Source organism: Pleurodeles waltl, chromosome 12 (genome assembly GCF_031143425.1).
Source record: "Pleurodeles waltl isolate 20211129_DDA chromosome 12, aPleWal1.hap1.20221129, whole genome shotgun sequence".
NCBI classification, from domain to species: domain Eukaryota; kingdom Metazoa; phylum Chordata; class Amphibia; order Caudata; family Salamandridae; genus Pleurodeles; species Pleurodeles waltl.
In genome coordinates, this window is record NC_090451.1 from 678,667,131 (window position 1) to 678,686,885 (window position 19,755).

General features: G+C 31.7%; 15 non-coding genes across 15 annotated transcripts; all 15 read left to right on the top strand.

The window, feature by feature from the left end:
* Nucleotides 1–621: 621 nt before the first annotated feature.
* TRNAT-CGU (transfer RNA threonine (anticodon CGU)) lies at nucleotides 622–694 on the top strand. Its single transcript has one exon. It is a non-coding gene; the product is annotated as a tRNA-Thr (tRNA).
* A 2,436-nt stretch (nucleotides 695–3,130) lies between these two features.
* TRNAT-AGU (transfer RNA threonine (anticodon AGU)) lies at nucleotides 3,131–3,204 on the top strand. Its single transcript has one exon. It is a non-coding gene; the product is annotated as a tRNA-Thr (tRNA).
* Nucleotides 3,205–4,649: 1,445 nt separating this feature from the next.
* TRNAT-CGU (transfer RNA threonine (anticodon CGU)) lies at nucleotides 4,650–4,722 on the top strand. Its single transcript has one exon. It is a non-coding gene; the product is annotated as a tRNA-Thr (tRNA).
* A 430-nt stretch (nucleotides 4,723–5,152) lies between these two features.
* TRNAT-AGU (transfer RNA threonine (anticodon AGU)) lies at nucleotides 5,153–5,226 on the top strand. The gene has a single exon. It is a non-coding gene; the product is annotated as a tRNA-Thr (tRNA).
* A 1,933-nt stretch (nucleotides 5,227–7,159) lies between these two features.
* TRNAT-AGU (transfer RNA threonine (anticodon AGU)) lies at nucleotides 7,160–7,233 on the top strand. Its single transcript has one exon. It is a non-coding gene; the product is annotated as a tRNA-Thr (tRNA).
* A 1,445-nt stretch (nucleotides 7,234–8,678) lies between these two features.
* TRNAT-UGU (transfer RNA threonine (anticodon UGU)) lies at nucleotides 8,679–8,751 on the top strand. Its single transcript has one exon. It is a non-coding gene; the product is annotated as a tRNA-Thr (tRNA).
* Nucleotides 8,752–9,181: 430 nt separating this feature from the next.
* Nucleotides 9,182–9,255, top strand: TRNAT-AGU (transfer RNA threonine (anticodon AGU)). Its single transcript has one exon. It is a non-coding gene; the product is annotated as a tRNA-Thr (tRNA).
* A 1,444-nt stretch (nucleotides 9,256–10,699) lies between these two features.
* Nucleotides 10,700–10,772, top strand: TRNAK-UUU (transfer RNA lysine (anticodon UUU)). The gene has a single exon. It is a non-coding gene; the product is annotated as a tRNA-Lys (tRNA).
* Nucleotides 10,773–11,202: 430 nt separating this feature from the next.
* Nucleotides 11,203–11,276, top strand: TRNAT-AGU (transfer RNA threonine (anticodon AGU)). The gene has a single exon. It is a non-coding gene; the product is annotated as a tRNA-Thr (tRNA).
* Nucleotides 11,277–12,721: 1,445 nt separating this feature from the next.
* TRNAT-UGU (transfer RNA threonine (anticodon UGU)) lies at nucleotides 12,722–12,794 on the top strand. Its single transcript has one exon. It is a non-coding gene; the product is annotated as a tRNA-Thr (tRNA).
* Nucleotides 12,795–13,224: 430 nt separating this feature from the next.
* On the top strand, nucleotides 13,225–13,298 carry TRNAT-AGU (transfer RNA threonine (anticodon AGU)). The gene has a single exon. It is a non-coding gene; the product is annotated as a tRNA-Thr (tRNA).
* Nucleotides 13,299–15,246: 1,948 nt separating this feature from the next.
* Nucleotides 15,247–15,320, top strand: TRNAT-AGU (transfer RNA threonine (anticodon AGU)). The gene has a single exon. It is a non-coding gene; the product is annotated as a tRNA-Thr (tRNA).
* A 1,952-nt stretch (nucleotides 15,321–17,272) lies between these two features.
* On the top strand, nucleotides 17,273–17,346 carry TRNAT-AGU (transfer RNA threonine (anticodon AGU)). Its single transcript has one exon. It is a non-coding gene; the product is annotated as a tRNA-Thr (tRNA).
* Nucleotides 17,347–18,791: 1,445 nt separating this feature from the next.
* TRNAT-UGU (transfer RNA threonine (anticodon UGU)) lies at nucleotides 18,792–18,864 on the top strand. Its single transcript has one exon. It is a non-coding gene; the product is annotated as a tRNA-Thr (tRNA).
* Nucleotides 18,865–19,294: 430 nt separating this feature from the next.
* Nucleotides 19,295–19,368, top strand: TRNAT-AGU (transfer RNA threonine (anticodon AGU)). The gene has a single exon. It is a non-coding gene; the product is annotated as a tRNA-Thr (tRNA).
* Nucleotides 19,369–19,755: the final 387 nt, after the last annotated feature.

Sequence of the window (19,755 nt, forward strand, 5' to 3'; positions counted from 1 at the left end):
ACCCATAGTGTTTGACAACAGAGTTGTATCAACTTAGAAAAGAAAATTGAAAAACGAGATTTCTATTGCACTCCATTCTGTTATCAGATCCAGTAAAGTTTGTGATGCAGGTTCTGTGGCCTAGGTGGTTAAAGTGTCTTTATGGAAAACAGGAGATCCTAACTTCAACTCTTAGCAGCACCTTTCTCTTTTCATAGTTAAATAACAGATTATTTTCATTAGATGAACCTTTGATATAATTTAAAAATGAAAAATTTGAATCAGCTTACTATTGAACAATTCATCTTGATACTAAATAAAATTCAGAGTATTTTCAAGATGACAGAAGCTAGACTGTGAATGTAAAATGAAGGGTATATCAAAGAGGAAGATAAATAGGAAATCAAACCATGGAGTTGAAGAGGAAAAGTGATGCAATCCTCTACAATAATAACTTGTGAAACACTCAAAAATGTAATCTACTTTTATGAGTACCTTTTAACAAAGACTTAGGTATTCTTCTTAAGTGATGGGGAATTCTTTTATGTCTAACGTAATAACACAGAAAAAGAAGACTCCACAGAAGGCATTGAAAACCAATAATGCAACTAAGTGAATTATTCAATCGCCTTAGAACAAAGAGGTTCTGTGGCTTAGTGGTTAAAGCGCCTGTCTCGTAAACAGGAAATCCTGAGTTCAAATCTCAGCAGTACCTCAAATTTGCTCCAAACTTATAGAATTTAATTTCTTCAAGAAAATGTTAAATACAGTTTAAAAACAAGAGTAGACTCCTATTCACTTTAGAATGCTTCGTCTCATAATGAAATAAGCACTTGGTATTTTGCAGAATTTCAAAGCAATACCATGCATGAATAAGGGAAATGAGAATTACAACGACCAGGAAAGAGATGAAAATTCAATTTAGAGTTGAATTTAACAAATGCATTTCACTCACAAGACATAATTCAATATATTAGAAGAACGGTAAGCCACCTCTTATGGAAGTATTTTTAAATAAATTTGGTGTTCTCACCTACAGTGTTTCAGAACCGAGTTGTGTGAACTTAGAAAAGAAAATTAAAAAAACAAAACTGATTTCTATTTCACTCCATTCAGCTAACTATTTCAATAAACTTTGTCACGCAGGTGCTGGGGCTTAGCTGGTTAAAGTACCTGTCTAGTAACCAGGAGATCCCAAGTTCAAATCTCAGCAGCACCTTCATATTTTAATTGTTAAATTACAGATCAGTTTCCTGAGATGCTTTTCTAACACCATTGAAAAATTAAAAATCTGAGTCATCTTAATATTAAATAAAATTCAGAGAATTTTCATGGTAACAGAAGCAATACTTTGAATGTACAATGAAGAGTAAATCAAATAGGAAGGTATATATGAACTAAAACCCTAGAGTTGAAGACAATTGATGTATTCCTCTACAATTATTATGTATAAACCACTCAAAAATGTAATCCACTTTTCTAAGTACTTGTTAACTAAAATGTAGGTATTTATCTTAAGTGGTGGGGAATGCTTTTCTGTTCAACATTTTACCACAGATAAACAAGCCTGTACTGAAGACAGTGAGGACAAGTCATCTCCACAAAGTCAGCTATTCATAGTTTGCAAGATAAGTAGGTGCTGTTGTTTAGTGGTCAAAGCTTCTCTCTCATAAATAGGAAGTCCTGTTTTCAAATTTCAGCAACACTTTAGAATTAGTTCAAACTTTTAAAACTCAATTTCTTCAAGTACACATTAAATATAGTTTAAAAACAAGAGTAGTGTTCTTTTGACTTTAGAATGCTTGATCTCCAAATGAAATAAACACTTTGTGTTTTGCAGAATTTCAAAGCAATACCATAAAAGAATAGGGGAAAAGAGAATGTTAAAGAAAAGGAAAGAGACGACAAACAAATTGAAAGTTCAATTTAACTAATGCATTTTACTCACAACACATAATTTTATATTCTATAGGTAGGGTAAGTCACTCATTAAGGAAGTATTCTAAAATAGATTTGGTCTTCTAACCTATAGTGTTTGACAACAGAGTTGTATCAACTTAGAAAAGAAAATTGAAAAACAAGATTTCTATTGCACTCCATTCTGTTATCAGATCCAGTAAAGTTTGACATGCAGGTTCTGTGGCCTAGCTGGTTAAAGTGTCTTTATGGAAAACAGGAGATCCTAACTTCAACTCTTAGCAGCACCTTTCTCTTTTTTTTATAGTTAAATAACAGATTATTTTCATTAGATGAACCTTTGATATAATTTCAAAATGAAAAATTAGAATTAGCTTACTATTGAATAATTCATCTTAATACTAAATAAAATTCTGAGTATTTTCAAGATGACAGAAGCTAGACTGTGAATGTAAAATGAAGGGTATATCAAAGAGGAAGATAAATAGGAAATAAAACCATGGAGTTGAAGAGGAAAAGTGATGCAATCCTCTACAATAATAATTTGTGAAACACTCAAAAATGTAATCTACTTTTATGAGTACTTTTTAACAAAGACTTAGGTATTCTTCTTAAGTGATGGGGAATTCTTTTATGTCTAACGTAATAACACAGATAAAGAAAACTGCACAGAAGGCATTGAGAACCAATAATGGCAACTAAGTGAATTATTTAATTGCTGTAGGTCAAAGAGGTGGTGTGGCTTAGTGGTTAAAGTCCCTGTCTCTTAAACAGGAAATCCTGAATTCAAATCTCAGCAGTACCTCAAATTTGCTCCAAACTTATAGAATTTAATTTCTTCAAGAAAATGTTAAATACAGTTTAAAAACAAGAGTAGACTCCTGTTCACTTTAGAATGCTTCATCTCATAATGAAATAAGCGCTTGGTATTTGCAGAATTTCAAAGCAATACCATGCATGAATAAGGGAAATGAGAATTACAACGACCAGGAAAGAGATGAAAATTCAATTTAGAGTTGAATTTAACTAATGCATTTCACTCACAAGACATAATTCAATATTCTAGAAGAACGGTAAGCCACCTCTTATGGAAGTATTTTTAAATAAATTTGGTGTTCTCACCTACAGTGTTTCAGAACAGAGTTGTGTGAACTTAGAAAAGAAAACTAAAAAAACAAAACTGATTTCTATTTCACTCCATTCAGCTAACTATTTCATAGAACTTTGTCATGCAGGTGCTGTGGCTTAGCTGGTTAAAGCGCCTGTCTAGTAAACAGGAGGTCCTGAGTTCAAATTTCAGCAGCACCTTCATATTTTAATTGTTAAATTACAGATCAGTTTCCTGACATGTTCACTTACACAATTTAAAAATGAAAAATCTGAGTCATCTTACTAATAGACAGTTCATCTTAATATTAAACAAAATTCAGAGAATTTTCATGGTAACAGAAGCAATACTTTGAATGTAAAAGGAAGAGTAAATCAAATAGGAAGGTATATATGAACTAAAACCCTAGAGTTGAAGGCAATTGATGTATTCCTCTACAATTATTATGTGTAAACCACACAAAAATGTAATCCACTTTTCTAAGTACTTTTTAACTAAAATGTAGGTATTCTTCTTAAGTGGTGGGGAATGCTTTTCTGTTCAACATTTCACCACAGATAAACAAGACTGCACTGAAGGCAGTGAGGACAAGTCATCTCCACAAAGTCAGCTATTCATAGTTTGTAAGATAAGTAGGTGCTGTTGTTTAGTGGTCAAAGCTTCTCTCTCATAAATAGGAAGTCCTGTTTTCAAATTTCAGCAACACTTAAGAATTAGTTTAAACTTTTAAAACTCAATTTCTTCAAGTAAACATTAAATATAGTTTAAAAACAAGAGTAGTGTTCTGTTGACTTTAGAATGCTTGATTTCCAAATGAAATAAACACTTTGTGTTTTGCAGAATTTCAAACCAATACCATAAAAGAATAGGGGAAAAGAGAATGTTAAAGAAAAGGAAAGAGACAACAAAGAAATTGAAAGTTCAATTTAACTAATGCATTTTACTCACAACACATAATTTTATATTCTATAGGTAGGGTAAGTCACTCATTAAGGAAGTATTCTAAAATAAATTTGGTCTTCTCACCCATAGTGTTTGACAACAGAGTTGTATCAACTTAGAAAAGAAAATTGAAAAACGAGATTTCTATTGCACTCCATTCTGTTATCAGATCCAGTAAAGTTTGTGATGCAGGTTCTGTGGCCTAGGTGGTTAAAGTGTCTTTATGGAAAACAGGAGATCCTAACTTCAACTCTTAGCAGCACCTTTCTCTTTTCATAGTTAAATAACAGATTATTTTCATTAGATGAACCTTTGATATAATTTAAAAATGAAAAATTTGAATCAGCTTACTATTGAACAATTCATCTTGATATTAAATAAAATTCAGAGTATTTTCAAGATGACAGAAGCTAGACTGTGAATGTAAAATGAAGGGTATATCAAAGAGGAAGATAAATAGGAAATCAAACCATGGAGTTGAAGAGGAAAAGTGATGCAATCCTCTACAATAATAACTTGTGAAACACTCAAAAATGTAATCTACTTTTATGAGTACCTTTTAACAAAGACTTAGGTATTCTTCTTAAGTGATGGGGAATTCTTTTATGTCTAACGTAATAACACAGAAAAAGAAGACTCCACAGAAGGCATTGAAAACCAATAATGCAACTAAGTGAATTATTCAATCGCCTTAGAACAAAGAGGTGCTGTGGCTTAGTGGTTAAAGCGCCTGTCTCGTAAACAGGAAATCCTGAGTTCAAATCTCAGCAGTACCTCAAATTTGCTCCAAACTTATAGAATTTAATTTCTTCAAGAAAATGTTAAATACAGTTTAAAAACAAGAGTAGACTCCTATTCACTTTAGAATGCTTCGTCTCATAATGAAATAAGCACTTGGTATTTTGCAGAATTTCAAAGCAATACCATGCATGAATAAGGGAAATGAGAATCACAACGACCAGGAAAGAGATGAAAATTCAATTTAGAGTTGAATTTAACTAATGCATTTCACTCACAAGACATAATTCAATATATTAGAAGAACGGTAAGCCACCTCTTATGGAAGTATTTTTAAATAAATTTGGTGTTCTCACCTACAGTGTTCCAGAACCGAGTTGTGTGAACTTAGAAAAGAAAATTGAAAAAACAAAACTGATTTCTATTTCACTCCATTCAGCTAACTATTTCAATAAACTTTGTCACGCAGGTGCTGGGGCTTAGCTGGTTAAAGTGCCTGTCTAGTAAACAGGAGATCCCGAGTTCAAATCTCAGCAGCACCTTCATATTTTAATTGTTAAATTACAGATCAGTTTCCTGAGATGCTTTTCTAACACCATTGAAAAATTAAAAATCTGAGTCATCTTAATATTAAATAAAATTCAGAGAATTTTCATGGTAACAGAAGCAATACTTTGAATGTACAATGAAGAGTAAATCAAATAGGAAGGTATATATGAACTAAAACCCTAGAGTTGAAGACAATTGATGTATTCCTCTACAATTATTATGTATAAACCACTCAAAAATGTAATCCACTTTTCTAAGTACTTGTTAACTAAAATGTAGGTATTTATCTTAAGTGGTGGGGAATGCTTTTCTGTTCAACATTTTACCACAGATAAACAAGCCTGTACTGAAGACAGTGAGGACAAGTCATCTCCACAAAGTCAGCTATTCATAGTTTGCAAGATAAGTAGGTGCTGTTGTTTAGTGGTCAAAGCTTCTCTCTCATAAATAGGAAGTCCTGTTTTCAAATTTCAGCAACACTTTAGAATTAGTTCAAACTTTTAAAACTCAATTTCTTCAAGTACACATTAAATATAGTTTAAAAACAAGAGTAGTGTTCTTTTGACTTTAGAATGCTTGATCTCCAAATGAAATAAACACTTTGTGTTTTGCAGAATTTCAAAGCAATACCATAAAAGAATAGGGGAAAAGAGAATGTAAAAGAAAAGGAAAGAGATGACAAACAAATTGAAAGTTCAATTTAACTAATGCATTTTATTCACAACACATAATTTTATATTCTATAGGTAGGGTAAGTCACTCATTAAGGAAGTATTCTAAAATAAATTTGGTCTTCTAACCTATAGTGTTTGACAACAGAGTTGTATCAACTTAGAAAAGAAAATTGAAAAACAAGATTTCTATTGCACTCCATTCTGTTATCAGATCCAGTAAAGTTTGACATGCAGGTTCTGTGGCCTAGGTGGTTAAAGTGTCTTTATGGAAAACAGGAGATCCTAACTTCAACTCGTAGCAGCACCTTTCTCTTTTTTTTATAGTTAAATAACAGATTATTTTCATTAGATGAACCTTTGATATAATTTCAAAATGAAAAATTAGAATTAGCTTACTATTGAATAATTCATCTTAATACTAAATAAAATTCTGAGTATTTTCAAGATGACAGAAGCTAGACTGTGAATATAAAATGAAGGGTATATCAAAGAGGAAGATAAATAGGAAATAAAACCATGGAGTTGAAGAGGAAAAGTGATGCAATCCTCTACAATAATAATTTGTGAAACACTCAAAAATGTAATCTACTTTTATGAGTACTTTTTAACAAAGACTTAGGTATTCTTCTTAAGTGATGGGGAATTCTTTTATGTCTAACGTAATAACACAGATAAAGAAAACTGCACAGAAGGCATTGAGAACCAATAATGGCAACTAAGTGAATTATTTAATTGCTGTAGGTCAAAGAGGTGGTGTGGCTTAGTGGTTAAAGTCCCTGTCTCTTAAACAGGAAATCCTGAGTTCAAATCTCAGCAGTACCTCAAATTTGCTCCAAACTTATAGAATTTAATTTCTTCAAGAAAATGTTAAATACAGTTTAAAAACAAGAGTAGACTCCTATTCACTTTAGAATGCTTCATCTCATAATGAAATAAGCACTTGGTATTTTTCAGAATTTCAAAGCAATACCATGCATGAATAAGGGAAATGAGAATTACAACGACCAGGAAAGAGATGAAAATTCAATTTAGAGTTGAATTTAACTAATGCATTTCACTCACAAGACATAATTCAATATATTAGAAGAACGGTAAGCCACCTCTTATGGAAGTATTTTTAAATAAATTTGGTGTTCTCACCTACAGTGTTTCAGAACCGAGTTGTGTGAACTTAGAAAAGAAAATTAAAAAAACAAAACTGATTTCTATTTCACTCCATTCAGCTAACTATTTCATAGAACTTTGTCGTGCAGGTGCTGTGGCTTAGCTGGTTAAAGCGCCTGTCTAGTAAATAGGAGATCCTGAGTTCAAATCTCAGCAGCACCTTCATACTTTAATTGTTAAATTACAGATCAGTTTCCTGACATGTTCTCTTACACAATTTAAAAATGAAAAATCTGAGTCATCTTACTAATAGACAGTTCATCTTAATATTAAACAAAATTCAGAGAATTTTCATGGTAACAGAAGCAATACTTTGAATGTAAAAGGAAGAGTAAATCAAATAGGAAGGTATATAGGAACTAAAACCCTAGAGTTGAAGGCAATTGATGTATTCCTCTACAATTATTATGTGTAAACCACACAAAAATGTAATCCACTTTTCTAAGTACTTTTTAACTAAAATGTAGGTATTCTTCTTAAGTGGTGGGGAATGCTTTTCTGTTCAACATTTCACCACAGATAAACAAGACTGCACTGAAGGCAGTGAGGACAAGTCATCTCCACAAAGTCAGCTATTCATAGTTTGTAAGATAAGTAGGTGCTGTTGTTTAGTGGTCAAAGCTTCTCTCTCATAAATAGGAAGTCCTGTTTTCAAATTTCAGCAACACTTTAGAATTAGTTCAAACTTTTAAAACTCAATTTCTTCAAGTAAACATTAAATATAGTTTAAAAACAAGAGTAGTGTTCTGTTGACTTTAGAATGCTTGATCTCCAAATGAAATAAACACTTTGTGTTTTGCAGAATTTCAAACCAATATCATAAAAGAATAGGGGAAAAGAGAATGTTAAAGAAAAGGAAAGAGACAACAAACAAATTGAAAGTTCAATTTAACTAATGCATTTTACTCACAACACATAATTTTAAATTCTATAGCTAGGGTAAGTCACTCATTAAGGAAGTATTCTAAAATAAATTTGGTCTTCTCACCCATAGTGTTTGACAACAGAGTTGTATCAACTTAGAAAAGAAAATTGAAAAACGAGATTTCTATTGCACTCCATTCTGTTATCAGATCCAGTAAAGTTTGTGATGCAGGTTCTGTGGCCTAGGTGGTTAAAGTGTCTTTATGGAAAACAGGAGATCATAACTTCAACTCTTAGCAGCACCTTTCTCTTTTCATAGTTAAATAACAGATTATTTTCATTAGATGAACCTTTGATATAATTTAAAAATGAAAAATTTGAATCAGCTTACTATTGAACAATTCATCTTGATACTAAATAAAATTCAGAGTATTTTCAAGATGACAGAAGCTAGACTGTGAATGTAAAATGAAGGGTATATCAAAGAGGAAGATAAATAGGAAATCAAACCATGGAGTTGAAGAGGAAAAGTGATGCAATCCTCTACAATAATAATTTGTGAAACACTCAAAAATGTAATCTACTTTTATGAGTACATTTTAACAAAGACTTAGGTATTCTTCTTAAGTGATGGGGAATTATTTTATGTCTAAAGTAATAACACAGAAAAAGAAGACTCCACAGAAGGCATTGAGAACCAATAATGCAACTAAGTGAATTATTCAATCATCTTAGGACAAAGAGGTTCTGTGGCTTAGTGGTTAAAGCGCCTGTCTTGTAAACAGGAAATCCTGAGTTCAAATCTCAGCAGTACCTCAAATTTGGTCCAAACTTATAGAATTTAATTTCTTCAAGAAAATGTTAAATACAGTTTAAAAACAAGAGTAGACTCCTATTCACTTTAGAATGCTTCATCTCATAATGAAATAAGCACTCTGTATTTTGCAGAATTTCAAAGCAATACCATGCATGAATAAGGGAAATGAGAATCACAACGACCAGGAAAGAGATGAAAATTCAATTTAGAGTTGAATTTAACTAATGCATTTCACTCACAAGACATAATTCAATATATTAGAAGAACGGTAAGCCACCTCTTATGGAAGTATTTTTAAATAAATTTGGTGTTCTCACCTACAGTGTTCCAGAACCGAGTTGTGTGAACTTAGAAAAGAAAATTAAAAAAACAAAACTGATTTTTATTTCACTCCATTCAGCTAACTATTTCTATAGACTTTGTCACACAGGTGCTGTGGCTTAGCTGGTTAAAGCGCCTGTCTAGTAAACAGGAGATCCTGAGTTCAAATCTCAGCAGCACCTTCATATTTTAATTGTTAAATTACAGATCAGTTTCCTGACATGTTCTCTAACACAATTTAAAAATGAAAAATCTGAGTCATCTTACTAATAGACAGTTCATCTTAATATTAAACAAAATTCAGAGAATTTTCATGGTAACAGAAGCAATACTTTGTAAAAGGAAGAGTAAATCAAATAGGAAGGTATATAAGAACTAAAACCCTAGAGTTGAAGGCAATTGATGTATTCCTCTACAATTATTATGTGTAAACCACACAAAAATGTAATCCACTTTTCTAAGTACTTTTTAACTAAAATGTAGGTATTCTTCTTAAGTGGTGGGGAATGCTTTTCTGTTCAACATTTCACCACAGATAAACAAGACTGCACTGAAGGCAGTGAGGACAAGTCATCTCCACAAAGTCAGCTATTCATAGTTTGTAAGATAAGTAGGTGCTGTTGTTTAGTGGTCAAAGCTTCTCTCTCATAAATAGGAAGTCCTGTTTTCAAATTTCAGCAACACTTTAGAATTAGTTCAAACTTTTAAAACTCAATTTCTTCAAGTACACATTAAATATAGTTTAAAAACAAGAGTAGTGTTCTTTTGACTTTAGAATGCTTGATCTCCAAATGAAATAAACACTTTGTGTTTTGCAGAATTTCAAAGCAATACCATAAAAGAATAGGGGAAAAGAGAATGTTAAAGAAAAGGAAAGAGACGACAAACAAATTGAAAGTTCAATTTAACTAATGCATTTTACTCACAACACATAATTTTATATTCTATAGGTAGGGTAAGTCACTCATTAAGGAAGTATTCTAAAATAAATTTGGTCTTCTAACCTATAGTGTTTGACAACAGAGTTGTATCAACTTAGAAAAGAAAATTGAAAAACAAGATTTCTATTGCACTCCATTCTGTTATCAGATCCAGTAAAGTTTGACATGCAGGTTCTGTGGCCTAGCTGGTTAAAGTGTCTTTATGGAAAACAGGAGATCCTAACTTCAACTCTTAGCAGCACCTTTCTCTTTTTTTATAGTTAAATAACAGATTATTTTCATTAGATGAACCTTTGATATAATTTCAAAATGAAAAATTAGAATTAGCTTACTATTGAATAATTCATCTTAATACTAAATAAAATTCTGAGTATTTTCAAGATGACAGAAGCTAGACTGTGAATGTAAAATGAAGGGTATATCAAAGAGGAAGATAAATAGGAAATAAAACCATGGAGTTGAAGAGGAAAAGTGATGCAATCCTCTACAATAATAATTTGTGAAACACTCAAAAATGTAATCTACTTTTATGAGTACTTTTTAACAAAGACTTAGGTATTCTTCTTAAGTGATGGGGAATTCTTTTATGTCTAACGTAATAACACAGATAAAGAAGACTGCACAGAAGGCATTGAGAACCAATAATGGCAACTAAGTGAATTATTTAATAGCTGTAGGTCAAAGAGGTGCTGTGGCTTAGTGGTTAAAGTCCCTGTCTTTTAAACAGGAAATCCTGAGTTCAAATCTCAGCAGTACCTCAAATTTGCTCCAAACTTATAGAATTTAATTTCTTCAAGAAAATGTTAAATACAGTTTAAAAACAAGAGTAGACTCCTATTCACTTTAGAATGCTTCATCTCATAATGAAATAAGCACTTGGTATTTTTCAGAATTTCAAAGCAATACCATGCATGAATAAGGGAAATGAGAATTACAACGACCAGGAAAGAGATGAAAATTCAATTTAGAGTTGAATTTAACGAATGCATTTCACTCACAAGACATAATTCAATATATTAGAAGAACGGTAAGCCACCTCTTATGGAAGTATTTTTAAATAAATTTGGTGTTCTCACCTACAGTGTTTCAGAACCGAGTTGTGTGAACTTAGAAAAGAAAATTAAAAAAAGAAAACTGATTTCTATTTCACTCCATTCAGCTAACTATTTCATAGAACTTTGTCATGCAGGTGCTGTGGCTTAGCTGGTTAAAGCGCCTGTCTAGTAAATAGGAGATCCAGAGTTAAAATCTCAGCAGCACCTTCATACTTTAATTGTTAAATTACAGATCAGTTTCCTGACATGTTCTCTTACACAATTTAAAAATGAAAAATCTGAGTCATCTTACTAATAGACAGTTCATCTTAATATTAAACAAAATTCAGAGAATTTTCATGGTAACAGAAGCAATACTTTGAATGTAAAAGGAAGAGTAAATCAAATAGGAAGGTATATAGGAACTAAAACCCTAGAGTTGAAGGCAATTGATGTATTCCTCTACAATTATTATGTGTAAACCACACAAAAATGTAATCCACTTTTCTAAGTACTTTTTAACTAAAATGTAGGTATTCTTCTTAAGTGGTGGGGAATGCTTTTCTATTCAACATTTCACCACAGATAAACAAGACTGCACTGAAGGCAGTGAGGACAAGTCATCTCCACAAAGTCAGCTATTCATAGTTTGTAAGATAAGTAGGTGCTGTTGTTTAGTGGTCAAAGCTTCTCTCTCATAAATAGGAAGTCCTGTTTTCAAATTTCAGCAACACTTTAGAATTAGTTCAAACTTTTAAAACTCAATTTCTTCAAGTAAACATTAAATATAGTTTAAAAACAAGAGTAGTGTTCTGTTGACTTTAGAATGCTTGATCTCCAAATGAAATAAACACTTTGTGTTTTGCAGAATTTCAAACCAATATCATAAAAGAATAGGGGAAAAGAGAATGTTAAAGAAAAGGAAAGAGACAACAAACAAATTGAAAGTTCAATTTAACTAATGCATTTTACTCACAACACATAATTTTATATTCTATAGCTAGGGTAAGTCACTCATTAAGGAAGTATTCTAAAATAAATTTGGTCTTCTCACCCATAGTGTTTGACAACAGAGTTGTATCAACTTAGAAAACAAAATTGAAAAACGAGATTTCTATTGCACTCCATTCTGTTATCAGATCCAGTAAAGTTTGTGATGCAGGTTCTGTGGCCTAGGTGGTTAAAGTGTCTTTATGGAAAACAGGAGATCATAACTTCAACTCTTAGCAGCACCTTTCTCTTTTCATAGTTAAATAACAGATTATTTTCATTAGATGAACCTTTGATATAATTTAAAAATGAAAAATTTTAATCAGCTTACTATTGAACAATTCATCTTGATACCAAATAAAATTCAGAGTATTTTCAAGATGACAGAAGCTAGACTGTGAATGTAAAATGAAGGGTATATCAAAGAGGAAGATAAATAGGAAATCAAACCATGGAGTTGAAGAGGAAAAGTGATGCAATCCTCTACAATAATAATTTGTGAAACACTCAAAAATGTAATCTACTTTTATGAGTACATTTTAACAAAGACTTAGGTATTCTTCTTAAGTGATGGGGAATTATTTTATGTCTAAAGTAATAACACAGAAAAAGAAGGCTCCACAGAAGGCATTGAGAATCAATAATGCAACTAAGTGAATTATTCAATCACCTTAGGACAAAGAGGTGCTGTGGCTTAGTGGTTAAAGCGCCTGTCTTGTAAACAGGAAATCCTGAGTTCAAATCTCAGCAGTACCTCAAATTTGGTCCAAACTTATAGAATTTAATTTCTTCAAGAAAATGTTAAATACAGTTTAAAAACAAGAGTAGACTCCTATTCACTTTAGAATGCTTCATCTCATAATGAAATAAGCACTTGGTATTTTGCAGAATTTCAAAGCAATACCATGCATGAATAAGGGAAATGAGAATCACAACGACCAGGAAAGAGATGAAAATTCAATTTAGAGTTGAATTTAACTAATGCATTTCACTCACAAGACATAATTCAATATATTAGAAGAACGGTAAGCCACCTCTTATGGAAGTATTTTTAAATAAATTTGGTGTTCTCACCTACAGTGTTCCAGAACCGAGTTGTGTGAACTTAGAAAAGAAAATTAAAAAAACAAAACTGATTTCTATTTCACTCCATTCAGCTAACTATTTCAATAAACTTTGTCACACAGGTGCTGTGGCTTAGCTGGTTAAAGCGCCTGTCTAGTAAACAGGAGATCCTGAGTTCAAATCTCAGCAGCACCTTCATATTTTAATTGTTAAATTACAGATCAGTTTCCTGACATGTTCTCTAACACAATTTAAAAATGAAAAATCTGAGTCATCTTACTAATAGACAGTTCATCTTAATATTAAACAAAATTCAGAGAATTTTCATGGTAACAGAAGCAATACTTTGAATGTAAAAGGAAGAGTAAATCAAATAGGAAGGTATATATGAACTAAAACCCTAGAGTTGAAGGCAATTGATGTATTCCTCTACAATTATTATGTGTAAACCACTCAAAAATGTAATCCACTTTTCCAAGTACTTTTTAACTAAAATGTAGGTATTCTTCTTAAGTGGTGGGGAATGCTTTTCTGTTCAACATTTCACCACAGATAAACAAGACTGCACTGAAGGCAGTGAGGACAAGTCATCTCCACAAAGTCAGCTATTCATATTTTGTAAGATAAGTAGGTGCTGTTGTTTAGTGGTCAAAGCTTCTCTCTCATAAATAGGAAGTCCTGTTTTCAAATTTCAGCAACACTTTAGAATTAGTTCAAACTTTTAAAACTCAATTTCTTCAAGTAAACATTAAATATAGTTTAAAAACAAGAGTAGTGTTCTGTTGACTTTAGAATGCTTGATCACCAAATGAAATAAACACTTTGTGTTTTGCAGAATTTCAAAGCAATACCATAAATGAATAGGGGAAAAGAGAATGTTAAAGAAAAAGAAAGAGACGACAAACAAATTGAAAGTTCAATTTAACTAATGCATTTTACTCACAACACATAATTCAATATTCTATAGGTAGGGTAAGTCACTCATTAAGGAAGTATTTTAAAATAAATGAGGTCTTCTCACCTATAGTGTTTGACAACAGAGTTGTATCAACTTAGAAAAGAAAATTGAAAAACGAGATTTCTATTGCACTCCATTCTGTTATCAGATCCAGTAAAGTTTGTCATGCAGGTTCTGTGGCCTAGGTGGTTAAAGTGTCTTTATGGAAAACAGGAGATCCTAACTTCAACTCTTAGCAGCACCTTTCTCTTTTCATAGTTAAATAACAGATTATTTTCATTAGATGAACCTTTGATATAATTTCAAAATGAAAAATTAGAATTAGCTTACTATTGAACAATTCATCTTAATACTAAATAAAATTCAGAGTATTTTCAAGATGACAGAAGCTAGACTGTGAATGTAAAATGAAGGGTATATCAAAGAGGAAGATAAATAGGAAATAAAACCATGGAGTTGAAGAGGAAAAGTGATGCAATCCTCTACAATAATAATTTGTGAAACACTCAAAAATGTAATCTACTTTTATGAGTACTTTTTAACAAAGACTTAGGTATTCTTCTTAAGTGATGGGGAATTCTTTTATGTCTAACGTAATAACACAGATAAAGAAGACTGCACAGAAGGCATTGAGAACCAATAATAGCAACTAAGTGAATTATTCAATTGCCGTAGGGCAAAGAGGTGCTGTGGCTTAGTGGTTAAAGCGCCTGTCTTGTAAACAAGAAATCCTGATTTCAAATCTCAGCAGTACCTCAAATTTGCTCCAAACTTATAGAATTTAATTTCTTCAAGAAAATGTTAAATACAGTTTAAAAACAAGAGTAGACTCCTATTCACTTTAGAATGCTTCATCTCATAATGAAATAAGCACTTGGTATTTGCAGAATTTCAAAGCAATACAATGCATGAATAAGGGAAATGAGAATTACAACGACCAGGAAAGAGATGAAAATTCAATTTAGAGTTGAATTTAACTAATGCATTTCACTCACAAGACATAATTCAATATTCTAGAAGAACGGTAAGCCACCTCTTATGGAAGTATTTTTAAATAAATTTGGTGTTCTCACCTACAGTGTTTCAGAACAGAGTTGTGTGAACTTAGAAAAGAAAACTAAAAAAACAAAACTGATTTCTATTTCACTCCATTCAGCTAACTATTTCATAGAGCTTTGTCATGCAGGTGCTGTGGCTTAGCTGGTTAAAGTGCCTGTCTAGTAAACAGGAGATCCTGAGTTCAAATCTCAGCAGCACCTTCATATTTTATTTGTTAAATTACAGATCAGTTTCCTGACATGTTCACTTACACAATTTAAAAATGAAAAATCTGAGTCATCTTACTAATAGACAGTTCATCTTAATATTAAACAAAATTCAGAGAATTTTCATGGTAACAGAAGCAATACTTTGAATGTAAAAGGAAGAGTAAATCAAATAGGAAGGTATATATGAACTAAAACCCTAGAGTTGAAGGCAATTGATGTATTCCTCTACAATTATTATGTGTAAACCACACAAAAATGTAATCCACTTTTCTAAGTACTTTTTAACTAAAATGTAGGTATTCTTCTTAAGTGGTGGGGAATGCTTTTCTGTTCAACATTTCACCACAGATAAACAAGACTGCACTGAAGGCAGTGAGGACAAGTCATCTCCACAAAGTCAGCTATTCATAGTTTGTAAGATAAGTAGGTGCTGTTGTTTAGTGGTCAAAGCTTCTCTCTCATAAATAGGAAGTCCTGTTTTCAAATTTCAGCAACACTTTAGAATTAGTTCAAACTTTTAAAACTCAATTTCTTCAAGTACACATTAAATATAGTTTAAAAACAAGAGTAGTGTTCTTTTGACTTTAGAATGCTTGATCTCCAAATGAAATAAACACTTTGTGTTTTGCAGAATTTCAAAGCAATACCATAAAAGAATAGGGGAAAAGAGAATGTTAAAGAAAAGGAAAGAGACGACAAACAAATTGAAAGTTCAATTTAACTAATGCATTTTACTCACAACACATAATTTTATATTCTATAGGTAGGGTAAGTCACTCATTAAGGAAGTATTCTAAAATAAATTTGGTCTTCTAACCTATAGTGTTTGACAACAGAGTTGTATCAACTTAGAAAAGAAAATTGAAAAACAAGATTTCTATTGCACTCCATTCTGTTATCAGATCCAGTAAAGTTTGACATGCAGGTTCTGTGGCCTAGCTGGTTAAAGTGTCTTCATGGAAAACAGGAGATCCTAACTTCAACTCTTAGCAGCACCTTTCTCTTTTTTTTATAGTTAAATAACAGATTATTTTCATTAGATGAACCTTTGATATAATTTCAAAATGAAAAATTAGAATTAGCTTACTATTGAATAATTCATCTTAATACTAAATAAAATTCTGCGTATTTTCAAGATGACAGAAGCTAGACTGTGAATGTAAAATGAAGGGTATATCAAAGAGGAAGATAAATAGGAAATAAAACCATGGAGTTGAAGAGGAAAAGTGATGCAATCCTCTACAATAATAATTTGTGAAACACTCAAAAATGTAATCTACTTTTATGAGTACTTTTTAACAAAGACTTAGGTATTCTTCTTAAGTGATGGGGAATTCTTTTATGTCTAACGTAATAACACAGATAAAGAAAACTGCACAGAAGGCATTGAGAACCAATAATGGCAACTAAGTGAATTATTTAATTGCTGTAGGTCAAAGAGGTGGTGTGGCTTAGTGGTTAAACTACCTGTCTCTTAAACAGGAAATCCTGAGTTCAAATCTCAGCAGTACCTCAAATTTGCTCCAAACTTATAGAATTTAATTTCTTCAAGAAAATGTTAAATACAGTTTAAAAACAAGAGTAGACTCCTATTCACTTTAGAATGCTTCATCTCATAATGAAATAAGCACTTGGTATTTTTCAGAATTTCAAAGCAATACCATGCATGAATAAGGGAAATGAGAATTACAACGACCAGGAAAGAGATGAAAATTCAATTTAGAGTTGAATTTAACTAATGCATTTCACTCACAAGACATAATTCAATATATTAGAAGAACGGTAAGCCACCTCTTATGGAAGTATTTTTAAATAAATTTGGTGTTCTCACCTACAGTGTTTCAGAACCGAGTTGTGTGAACTTAGAAAAGAAAATTAAAAAAACAAAACTGATTTCTATTTCACTCCATTCAGCTAACTATTTCATAGAACTTTGTCGTGCAGGTGCTGTGGCTTAGCTGGTTAAAGCGCCTGTCTAGTAAATAGGAGATCCTGAGTTCAAATCTCAACAGCACCTTCATACTTTAATTGTTAAATTACAGATCAGTTTCCTGACATGTTCTCTTACACAATTTAAAAATGAAAAATCTGAGTCATCTTACTAATAGACAGTTCATCTTAATATTAAACAAAATGCAGAGAATTTTCATGGTAACAGAAGCAATACTTTGAATGTAAAAGGAAGAGTAAATCAAATAGGAAGGTATATAGGAACTAAAACCCTAGAGTTGAAGGCAATTGATGTATTCCTCTACAATTATTATGTGTAAACCACACAAAAATGTAATCCACTTTTCTAAGTACTTTTTAACTAAAATGTAGGTATTCTTCTTAAGTGGTGGGGAATGCTTTTCTGTTCAACATTTCACCACAGATAAACAAGACTGCACTGAAGGCAATGAGGACAAGTCATCTCCACAAAGTCAGCTATTCATAGTTTGTAAGATAAGTAGGTGCTGTTGTTTAGTGGTCAAAGCTTCTCTCTCATAAATAGGAAGTCCTGTTTTCAAATTTCAGCAACACTTTAGAATTAGTTCAAACTTTTAAAACTCAATTTCTTCAAGTAAACATTAAATATAGTTTAAAAACAAGAGTAGTGTTCTGTTGACTTTAGAATGCTTGATCTCCAAATGAAATAAACACTTTGTGTTTTGCAGAATTTCAAACCAATATCATAAAAGAATAGGGGAAAAGAGAATGTTAAAGAAAAGGAAAGAGACAACAAACAAATTGAAAGTTCAATTTAACTAATGCATTTTACTCACAACACATAATTTTAAATTCTATAGCTAGGGTAAGTCACTCATTAAGGAAGTATTCTAAAATAAATTTGGTCTTCTCACCCATAGTGTTTGACAACAGAGTTGTATCAACTTAGAAAAGAAAATTGAAAAACGAGATTTCTATTGCACTCCATTCTGTTATCAGATCCAGTAAAGTTTGTGATGCAGGTTCTGTGGCCTAGGTGGTTAAAGTGTCTTTATGGAAAACAGGAGATCATAACTTCAACTCTTAGCAGCACCTTTCTCTTTTCATAGTTAAATAACAGATTATTTTCATTAGATGAACCTTTGATATAATTTAAAAATGAAAAATTTGAATCAGCTTACTATTGAACAATTCATCTTGATACTAAATAAAATTCAGAGTATTTTCAAGATGACAGAAGCTAGACTGTGAATGTAAAATGAAGGGTATATCAAAGAGGAAGATAAATAGGAAATCAAACCATGGAGTTGAAGAGGAAAAGTGATGCAATCCTCTACAATAATAATTTGTGAAACACTCAAAAATGTAATCTACTTTTATGAGTACATTTTAACAAAGACTTAGGTATTCTTCTTAAGTGATGGGGAATTATTTTATGTCTAAAGTAATAACACAGAAAAAGAAGACTCCACAGAAGGCATTGAGAACCAATAATGCAACTAAGTGAATTATTCAATCATCTTAGGACAAAGAGGTGCTGTGGCTTAGTGGTTAAAGCGCCTGTCTTGTAAACAGGAAATCCTGAGTTCAAATCTCAGCAGTACCTCAAATTTGGTCCAAACTTATAGAATTTAATTTCTTCAAGAAAATGTTAAATACAGTTTAAAAACAAGAGTAGACTCCTATTCACTTTAGAATGCTTCATCTCATAATGAAATAAGCACTTGGTATTTTGCAGAATTTCAAAGCAATACCATGCATGAATAAGGGAAATGAGAATCACAACGAGCAGGAAAGAGATGAAAATTCAATTTAGAGTTGAATTTAACTAATGCATTTCACTCACAAGACATAATTCAATATATTAGAAGAACGGTAAGCCACCTCTTATGGAAGTATTTTTAAATAAATTTGGTGTTCTCACCTACAGTGTTCCAGAACCGAGTTGTGTGAACTTAGAAAAGAAAATTAAAAAAACAAAACTGATTTCTATTTCACTCCATTCAGCTAACTATTTCAATAAACTTTGTCACACAGGTGCTGTGGCTTAGCTGGTTAAAGCGCCTGTCTAGTAAACAGGAGATCCTGAGTTCAAATCTCAGCAGCACCTTCATATTTTAATTGTTAAATTACAGATCAGTTTCCTGACATGTTCTCTAACACAATTTAAAAATGAAAAATCTGAGTCATCTTACTAATAGACAGTTCATCTTAATATTAAACAAAATTCAGAGAATTTTCATGGTAACAGAAGCAATTCTTTGAATGTAAAAGGAAGAGTAAATCAAATAGGAAGGTATATATGAACTAAAACCCTAGAGTTGAAGGCAATTGATGTATTCCTCTACAATTATTATGTGTAAACCACACAAAAATGTAATCCACTTTTCTAAGTACTTTTTAACTAAAATGTAGGTATTCTTCTTAAGTGGTGGGGAATGCTTTTCTGTTCAACATTTCACCACAGATAAACAAGACTGCACTGAAGGCAGTGAGG